Below are 10,824 nucleotides of genomic sequence, written 5' to 3'. Positions count from 1 at the left end.
TTGAAGCATAATGCTGATCAAATGACACTTCAGAAAACATACTAATTTTCAATGTCATGGACTGATTAAAAAGACAGCCACTTCATCTTTTTCTAGGATATGCTGGCTTTTATGAATTTTATAATTTTTTAAATGTCTATTAATATGTAAATGGTGACTTCATATAGATTTTTACTTTTTCAACTTCTAGCAAGGTTTGTTAATTTTAAGTTTACAGAAATGACCTAACTCCCCAAACATTAGATAATTTATGAATACAACTATGTATTAACATTGGTGATTTATTAAATCATGGTAAACGACAACAAAATCTGTTAGTATGGCAACCATGTTAAAAATAACTTTCAGGCACCATTAAAGATAATTATGCACATAATTATTGTGTAAATAGCAGCCAGGTGCCATGGCTCATGCCTGTAATCCCAGCACTTTGGGAGGCCAAGATGGGCGGATCAGGAGTTCGAGACCAGCCTGGCCAACTTGGTGAAACCTTATCTCTACTAAAAATACCAAAATTAGCCGGTCACGGTGGCAGACACCTGTAATCCCAGCTACTCGGGAGGCTGAGGCAGGAGAATCACTTGAACCTGGGAGGCAGAGGTTGCAGTGAGCCGAGATCGTGCCATTGCACTCCAGCCTGGGTGACAGAGGGAGACTGCATGTCAAAAAAAAACTAATAATAATTATTATTATTGTGTAAATAATTATTATATGATTTTAAAAATATGAATACATAACATTGTTATAGATAGTTATGTACATATATATGTAAAGTTTCAGTTTTAAAATTATTCAAAAGGGTGGATAAATAAAAAACAGATTTTATTTTCATATAAATCCATCATTAGGAAATAGTCATAAAATAGTAAAAATAAGTTAAACAGGCCGATACAGCTAATTATATCAACCTTTATATATACAATTTTGTGAAACACAATTAAGTTCCTTGTTATACTTTTTTAAACAAGAGAGTTACACACCACAGGTATGTTGGTAATCCCAGTTAATGTTTTATCTTTGAACATATTCAAACAAATAACGGCTAGGCACTTAAGCAATTATAATTTTAAAACAGAGTGAGAAACAAAATTTTAAAGTTAGCATGTGGCCCGGTGCAGTGGCTCACGCTTGTAATCCCAGCACTTTGGGAGGCCAAGGTGGGCAGATTACCTGACATCAGGAATTTGAGACCAGCCTGAGCAACATGGTGAAACCCCGTCTCTACTAAAAATACAAAAATTAGTTGGGGGTAGTGGTGGGTGACTGTAATCCCAGCTACTTGGGAGGCTGAGGCAGGAGAATCGCTTGAACTTGAGAGGCAGAGGTTGCAGTGAGCTGAGACCGAGCCATTGCACTCCAGCCTTGGCGACAGAGTGAGATACCGTCTCAAAAAAAAAAAAAAAAAAAAAATTCGATGTGATAATATTTAGTGAAATAATTGTTATACTTAAAATATTTCTTTAAATAAACTGTGTTAAGTCAACTTTCTTGCATCTCATTCCAAACTTGTCTGTTGAGCTTTGAGCCGTCAAGTCTGGTTTTCAATACTTTATAAACCTAATCAGCCAATTTACCCCTTTCTACGCAATCTAATCAACCTCAGGAAGTGGGTGTGGTCTTTCGTGGGCCCATACGCTTTAAAAGGATGCTTGTCCAGAGATTTCTCTCTCCTTCAGTGAGCCCCCACTGGATTTGTGGCTGCTGGGCTTTGAAGAGCCAGGAGTGACTTCTAATCTGGATATCTACAGAGCTTCTAGACTGAGACCATTCATAGTAGCCTTGTGAGTATACAGTGTGCAGCAAAACCATCATGCTCACTTTTACTCTTAAACATACTTTAAATTTACCTGGCAGCATGCTTGGGTCTTTTCTAAGCAAACAAATAACTGTCTTAGTGATTTTACAGAAAATCAATATAAAGTATCTTCAATTTGTAAGATATGGTTTGTGTTCCCTTGCTATTTGATTCTTTTTATGTGACTGTTTTCTGTATTGTTAGATTTTTCTTAAGTGTGAAAAGATATATTTCCATAGTTTAATGCAATGATAGAACCCATAAAATATCTAAAATGTTCACCAGAATGTGGTCATGTAGTAGTGGTTATAATGTACGCCAAAGCGAACGTTAAAAATGTTGAATTACTTTGAAAATTCTTGTTGCAAAGGTCTTATTTGCTGTGTCTTCAAAATTTGCAGTTTGCAGACTAGATTTGCAAGCTGTTGAAAATAGATTTAATTGGCTGGGCATGATGGCTCATGTTTGCAGCCTAGCACTTTGAGAGGCCAAGGCAGGCAGATCGCTTGAGGTCTAGAGTTAGACACCAGCCTGGCCAACATGGTGAAACCCGGTCTCTACTAAAAATCCAAAAAAATCATCCTGGCATGGTGGTGGGCACCTGTAATACCAGCTACTCGGGAGGCTGCGGCAGGAGAATTGCTTGAACCTGGGAGGTGGAGCTTGCAGTAAGCTGAGATCGCGCCACTGCACTCCAGCCTGCCTAACAGAGTGAGACTGCATCTCAACAACAGCAACAAAAAAAAAAAAAGCAAAAGAAAAAGAAAGAAAATAGATCAATAGATCTAACCAACTAGCAAGGGCTCCCAAGAAGCTGCAACTTCCAAGTCACTAAGGGGAAAGGTGAATTGGCGGCCATGCTTCCATTAACTGCATTTCTGGATTTTCTAGTGTAGAGTGGAAAACCTAATACATATCTTCACTTTTTTTGTTATTTTAGAAGATAATTAGTTGTTGATTAATTCTTGTTAATTAGAGTTGAAATATTGGCTATTTCAGAATGTGAAAGTGTTCTCTCTAATCATCAGAATTGACTATGGGAAAAAACTTTCCTAATTAAAAATAATAGGTATTATTTACATTTAATGTATTGAAAGGAAGAGTTTTGATATTAAAGTTAAAAGGACAAATTTAATGATTGATAATTTTAGGAGTTGACAGTCCACTCTGATTACTCAATCTTAGATAAAAGCTACTTTATTTATAATTGTCTGAGCAAACTTCATAGGTGAGTTTGGAGGCAGGGAGTATAGAATAATACCATAGATACTAAGTGTCTTTCATATATTATCATCATGGAATTATTGAGAGAGATAGAATGACAGAGACAGGATGACATTCAGAATGTGCTTCTTCGTTAATTAGCTTACATAAGTGACTCAGAAATCATCCCAGCTTTTACCCTCCACCCAGGCTTTAAGCTTGTCTAGGTAACTGGGAATGACTGAGAGCACGGCTTGTTTAACAAAAATGTCATGAGGACTGTTGTCTCATTTTCTTATTTGCATCACGGTTGTTCATATCCATAAGTTTCATACCCGTGGATTCAACTAATCTCAGATAAAAAATATTTACAGGGAGAAAAAAGCAGCTGTACTGAACATGTACTTTTTTTTTTTTGAGACAGAGTCTCACTCCATTACCCATGCTGGAGTGCAGTGGTGCGATCTCGGCTCACTGCAACCTCCATCTCCTGGGTTCAAGTGATTCTCCTGCCTCAGCCTCCCAAATAGCTGGGACTACAGGCACTTGCCACCACGCCCTGCTAATTTTTTGTATTTTTAGTAGAAACAGGATTTCACCCTGTTAGCCAGGATGGTCTCGATCTCCTGACCTCGTGACGTGCCCGCCTCGGCCTCCCGAAGTGCTGGGATTACAGGCATGAGTACCGCGCCCTGCCAAACATGTACATATTTTTAATCTTCTTGCTGTTCCTAAACAGTATGGCATTACAAGTATTTATACAGCATTTACATTGTATTAGGCATTCAAAGTAATCTAGACATAAAGTATTCAGGAGGATAGGTTTAGGTTACATACAAATTCACATCATTTACTAATAAGAGACTTGAACATCTTAGGATCTTGGTTCTCAGGGAGTCCTTGACCGAATCTTCAATGGCTATTGAGGGAAAACTTTATAAATCCAGCATGTTTGAATTTACTATGTCTCAGTTTGTGCTGGAGCTAACTTATTAGACATATTGGACAGAGCTCAAGTAGACAAGGAAAATTGTCCACCGGCCTTTTTTTCCTTTCATCGGGGCAAATAAAAATAAGAGAAAGAAATTCTCACTTTTTTTTTTTTTTAATTTCCAGAAACATGGATTCAGACGACCTGCAAGTCTTCCAGAATGAGCTCATTTGCTGCATTTGCGTGAACTACTTCATAGACCCGGTCACCATTGACTGTGGGCACAGCTTTTGCAGGCCCTGCCTCTGCCTCTGCTCAGAAGAAGGCAGAGCACCAATGCGCTGCCCTTCGTGCAGAAAAATCTCAGAGAAGCCCAACTTCAACACCAATGTGGTACTCAAAAAGCTGGCTTCCCTAGCCAGACAGACCAGACCTCAGAACATCAAGAGCTCAGACAGTATCTGTGTGCTCCATGAGGAGACTAAGGAGCTTTTCTGTGAGGCTGACAAGAGATTGCTCTGTGGGCCCTGCTCTGAGTCACCAGAGCACATGGCTCACAGCCATAGCCCAATAGGATGGGCTGCTGAGGAATGCAGGGTACGTGATGCCTCTAAGGCAGTTCGAATTATACAGAATCCCAAATAAGAATGATGAGGGCCTGTGATAATGATGGTGATGAGAATGCAGATGGTGGAGGTGGTGATTATTCCATGTCAATCATAACACATAAATGTGTCCTTTCAATGTTGCTGGCTAATTTGGCACTCTAATCACAGCTGTGTTGAGACTTCACTAAAGGAGGTTTCCTTAAAAACATTGCTCAAACATATAGAATGGAGCTGTGGAGCTGGTGGCCAGCACCAAGAACACTTTTCAAAGTCAGGTTATGTAAAAGCCAGTTTCTCAGAAAATTGATGATATTATCTGAAGGGTCCCTTAAAACTCTCTATTATGTTTCTATCACTTTTCACATCCAAATTATTAGAATCATATTCGTTTAACTTGGAAAAATCTGACTACTTCACTCCAACTTAATTTATGTTTCTTTCAATTACAGCCTCTTTTTTTTAATTGATAAGGGTATGAAATCTGCTATACTGTCTTCATTATTGCTAAGTGTCTTGCTTCTTTTGCAGGAGAAACTTATAAAGGAAATGGACTATTTATGGAAAATCGATCAAGAGACACGAAACAATCTAAATCTGGAAACTAGCACATTTCATTCGTTAAAGGTAAGAATGAAAATGTTTTCTTTGTTTTCACGCAAATAAACACAATGTTAGCTTATACTTTTTAGCTAAATTCAAACTACCCGTTGAAAGATAGTGATTTTATCCCAAGAAAATGTAGTGATTTCAATTGATATAATACGAGTTGCAAACAGAGAAGCCCACACAAGCTAGCCAAATGAATTCTAGTATATTGGATAAACGGCATGATGTGTATCCTAGTTCAAATTTGAAGGTTGGTATAAACCTTTTCAGACACTTTAGATGAGACAACATTTCACTAAGATTGGGTGTGAGGAAGACGAAAGAAATAGAATAGTATATAGAGTAAAAATATGGTAAAAGTAAAAACAACTGCATAATATGGTGTATGGCTAAATGTTTTTTAACATGTAGGCAAAGCAGACATGGAAAAATCCTAAAAGAGAGATTAATAGAGGAAACAATTGACTCAGTAACAACTGTGAAGAAGCATCACAGTGACAGAAACCAGGAGTCTTTATATAGGTTTGATTTGAAGAGGGAGAGAGAATAGGAACATTGAAAAAGATGGACAGAAGAAGATAGCAAATATTCAAGACTCCTTGCAAGAGTGAGGCAGAAAGTTTATAAGTTGCTTGATTACACCCAGCATATAATTATTTGAAGTTTTCTATTGAGAGTGAGAACATGTCATCCTTTTAACCAAACGTCTCTGCAGGACTATGTGTCAGTAAGGAAGAGGATAATCACGATTCAATATCAAAAGATGCCTATATTTCTCGATGAGGAGGAGCAACGGCATCTGCAGGCACTGGAAAGAGAAGCAGAAGAGCTTTTCCAACAACTACGAGACAGTCAAGTGAGAATGACCCAACATTTAGAAAGGATGAAAGACATGTACAGAGAGCTGTGGGAGACATCATGCCTGACGTGGAGCTGCTCCAGGTGAGGAGGGAGGGTCCGTCCTCAGAGACAGGAAGCCTTTGCTGGACAATGCTGCCAGGACATGCAAATATCACCTGCATATGTCACTGCTGTAAGCTAAGGGACACATGCTGTCTGACTTCCACCATTACATTTCTCCATTCACGTATTACTGCATACTTTGGTAATCTTTGGGAAATTTTTGCCATTTTAGCAGATAACATATAACAAAGTTCTCTTCAATATAATTTGGAGTACTATCCACACAGAGAGATCAACTAAAATCGTTAGAACTCTAGGCCAGGGGAAGGTTAATAATACTCCATTTATATGCCCTAGTTCCTCCTCTCTCTGATGTCCCACACAGCAGTGATTTGCTGAAGACATTGAGGGGTTTCCCCTTGCCTGGGCAAGGTTTGTCAAAGCTGCTCATCAATGTCCATGTACTCTGTTTCTCATATGGTTCTCTGTTTTGTTTTAATCATTGTCATGTGTGGTCAGACCTTTCCTTGGAAGTAAGATTAGGAAATTAATGACACTGGAAACCTAGATCTCTTTGCTTTACTCCACTGTCTCTTGCTGAGCTCCTTTCTCCTTAATGCCCACTGACGAAGCTTTTTATTGTTTAGTTGAGGTTCTGTTATTAATGTAGTCTTGAATGATTCCTTCGCAGGAAATAAAAAGATATACATTATTAAAACAGAAAGAAACAAGAGTATGAGAAAAGATGCAGAAGGAAAAATCTCTCATAATTAACATTATCTTTTATTTTTTTTCAGGATGTGAGAAATGTATCAGCAAGGTGAGTTTACACTAAAAAAATGCTATTTCTGAGAAGTTTGTTGTCTTGTGAATGAAGGGGATGCATACATTTTGAGTACTAACATCATTGTCTGTGGCTATTTCCAATTTTGTTTCAAAAGAGGGCCTGAGGTCTTCTTCTCTTTGGTCTGGAAAGTTTTCATCTTAAAACTTGTATGAATTAAAATATACATAGAAACAATTTGCCATTCGGAAGTTTGTTTTCCCAATCCATCCATCCTCACCAACCATACCCCACAGATCTTAATACAAAATTACTCTGAGGAATCATAGAGGCATCTTCTACTCTAGAGGGGTGGGAGGTTAAAAAAAAAAAAAAAAAAACAGAGGGAAGAGAGAGATTCCCTAAGGATGGGCTGAGGAGGGATGTTTTGTTCCTAAAAGCATCAATGACCCGGGCCTCCTCCGTCACCATACACCCAGTTCTAGGAAAGACCTCAGGGAAATGGTTGCCTCGGGCCCCTCAGCAGCAGGGTTCTCAGGCTGGAATTAGACTCCTTTATTTTGCACAAAAGATTAAAGCTTTTTGTCCCAGTGAACATTCTCTGTTAGACACTGACTAGCATTAGTGACAACTGCAGGCTGAGGTCCCAAAGGTTTTTGTCTGAGTTTTCTGCTCTCTGAAATATTTCCAGGATTTCCGCATACCCTCAAGGGGTGTGATGGGCAGAGGGAGGCAATGACTTTTAATGACTTTAGAAGTTGTATAATGTCTGAGAATAACGTATCTGGGGAAATTGGGTTTTTATGGAAGTAAAGTTTAGGAAAAGTAACATCCTTATTGCCCCTAGAGTGTAGAATAAAATGTATACCCAGATAACCAAAAGTGGCAGAATTGTGAGGAAACATCTTACATGAAAATGTGATATCTTTGTATGACTGTGTGATTAGCTCTGGGCCTGGAAATATAACTGAGGCCATTTTTTTTGCAGAACTGATTTGGCACAGATGCAAAAGCCCCAGCCAGTGAACCCAGAGCTCACTTCATGGTGCATAACTGGAGTCCTAGACATGCTCAACAACTTCAGAGGTAAGAGCCAGCTGCTTGGCAGTCCAGCCTCAAATTATTTCCTTATTGGGTCCCTTGGTTGAGGCTTTTCCCATTTAAGTTTTATTAGTTTTGACATATAGGTAATACATAGTTTTCCAAAACATGTGCATCTTCTCTACCTGCATAGTAATATTACAATGATCAAAATTCAATTTCCTGACTTACCGTTTGATGAAAATGTAAAGCAAGATACATACTTTACTGCGGAATAAGAGGACAAAATATTCAGATCATGTAGTTATGAAGACACTAGTTCTCATGGCGGCATCAGTATTTCATGTTTATTCAATTTAATTCAATTTTGAAGGCTTAGATTTGGCATAATGGTTTTTAATTGTTTCTATTCTATGTGCATTTACATGCATTCTACAAGTAACCTTTATTATTTACAAAATCAGAACATTTTGATCAACAAAAGAAAATGACTAAAATATCCATAATCAGGACAATTCTAATGCCATCAGATACATCTCGTAACAAGTGAAAGGTGAGGGATCTGTGAACATGGCTTAACCATGTTAGGCCCATTCTAGAGAGCAGGTCTAGGTAGCAGAGGGCAGGAACCCAGACTAGATTGAATCAGGAGCTAAACAGATAATATAAAGCCAGAGTATTCTTTTCAGAAACTTATAAATTTTACATGTGTTAATTTCTACCAAATTTTTGATGTTTGAGACTATAACAGGCGTAACTTACATTCCAATAAATAATCACATCACAGCAAATTGATGTCTACCTGTTGATGATCTTAAAGACAAATAATACAAGAAGAGTTTTCTATTGAAGAAAAAAAAACATTTTGCATATGTCCTGAAACAAACTATGCGGACGTAGACATTAAATCATTATTTCCCCAGTGATATGGTCACATTTTTTCTCTATTACTTAAGGAATAATACATAATTGTATGTGCTGTAGAGGTGTAATAACATTTCATCTTCATGGATGCATGGGGCTGAACTCTCTTGGCTTCCTTTTTTCTGTATTTTCTTGGAAGAAGAGCAAATGAAGTGAATAATTGGGCCACAGAGCCTCTGTCCCTCATAACACTCACTAATATAATATTTTTTTCCTTGTCAGTGGATAATGCTCTGAGCACGGAAATGATTCCTTGTTATATAAGCCTTTCTGAGGATGTGAGATATGTGATATTTGGAGATGAGCATCTCAGTGCTCCCACGGATCCCCAGGGAGTGGACAGCTTTGCTGTGTGGGGAGCGCAAGCATTCACCTCCGGCAAGCATTACTGGGAGGTGGATGTGACCCTCTCCTCCAACTGGATTCTGGGAGTCTGTCGAGATTCCAGGACTGCAGATGCCAATTTCGTTATTGATTCTGATGAAAGATTTTTTTTAATTTCCTCAAAAACGAGCAATCACTATAGTCTCTCCACCAACTCTCCACCTTTAATTCAGTATGTGCAAAGGCCTCTGGGTCGGGTTGGGGTGTTTCTGGATTATGATAATGGATCTGTGAGTTTTTTTGATGTTTCTAAAGGTTCTCTTATCTATGGTTTTCCTCCTTCCTCCTTCTCGTCCCCTCTGAGGCCTTTCTTTTGCTTTGGTTGTACATGAAAAGTTGGTTTCATGATGATTTATCGTGACCTCCCACATATAAGGTAAATACTGTCCTAAGACACTATGTGTGAGAGCCTGTGAGCTCATTGTAACTTCATGGAATGTAATTACTATATGGTTGTAAATGGGATAACCACCTTGAATGTGTACTTTTGTTAATTAAATTATTTTAATTAATAAGTGATTGTGGAATCTTTACTAGAATATCAATAATGGTTTTTTTTTGTACTAGTTTTGTTGAGATTCATTCATTTACTGTGAAAGTCATGTTCTAATGTATTTAATTCAGAGATTGTTAGTATATCACACTTGAGCAGTCATCAGAGCTCTACTGCCTGTGCACTTTTATCACTTCCAGAAGAATCCCAATACACATTAACATTAATTCTCCTTTCACCCTCCCCCATTCCTTGACAGCACTTAATCTACTTTTTATGTTTTTTCATTCAGGTAAATAAAATCATACAATGTACGTTCTTTTTTTAATCTGATTTCTTTTTCAGAGAGTATGTTTTCAGTTTGTACACGCTGTAAATCATTTGTCTTAGTTGTATATTTGAACCAGGCTGGGGTAGAATAATGAAGTGGTGGATATCTTATCTTACAAAGAATAAAAAGAGCGCTTATTTTCTTTTTAAGTCTGAGCAAGTTAAGTTGACCTCACAGACTTTATTATTTCTCAACATTCTAGTTATTAATCACATTTCAGCTCATACAACAGTTTTTCAGTGCTGGGTTGCTCTGCTATTACATCTTCTCTGAATATATTATATCAGGTTATAATACTGAGAAAACTCTTATACTTATTACTACCAGATTGAAAATTCCAAGGGGGCAATGGCAGTATTTGTCTTCTTTGCTAATATATTACAATTATTCAATGCAATTTTTATAATAGATTACACAGTAAATAAGATAAGTAAATGGATAAGTAGAGGAGTTAATATGTATAAATACTATTCTAACATTAAGAAACTTTTCCAAAATATAAGTAACAAAATAGGACAGAACATACTAATGAATATCTATCAAAAGATAAGAAATAAATTGATTTTCAGATTCATATCAAAGATAACACTATTATGTTAGGGTTTAAAATAATTGTAGCATAATTTTTACAGGGTTGATTTCAATTGTCTTAGGTTTTTTAATATAAACTATTGAAAGAGGAAGGTTCCTATATAAGATGATGGGGAACAGGAACAGGACTTAGAATAATAGAGGCTGTCCTTATTTAAACTGACATATAAATTTAATTACTTGCTAAGCATAAAGTGGTATAAACCTTCTTATGCAGTAGAAAGAACAAA

At 37.3% G+C, this 10,824-nt stretch overlaps 1 pseudogene; it reads left to right on the top strand.

The window, feature by feature from the left end:
- Positions 1 to 4,118: 4,118 nt before the first annotated feature.
- Positions 4,119 to 9,518, top strand: LOC129136350 (putative tripartite motif-containing protein 64B; annotated as a pseudogene).
- The last annotated feature ends 1,306 nt before the right edge of the window (positions 9,519 to 10,824 follow it).

Source organism: Pan troglodytes, chromosome 9, assembly GCF_028858775.2.
Source record: "Pan troglodytes isolate AG18354 chromosome 9, NHGRI_mPanTro3-v2.0_pri, whole genome shotgun sequence".
In the NCBI taxonomy this organism is placed as follows: Eukaryota; Metazoa; Chordata; class Mammalia; order Primates; family Hominidae; genus Pan; species Pan troglodytes.
The sequence above is the reverse complement of the archived record's forward strand: the minus strand, read 5'-3'. Positions and strand labels throughout refer to the sequence as shown.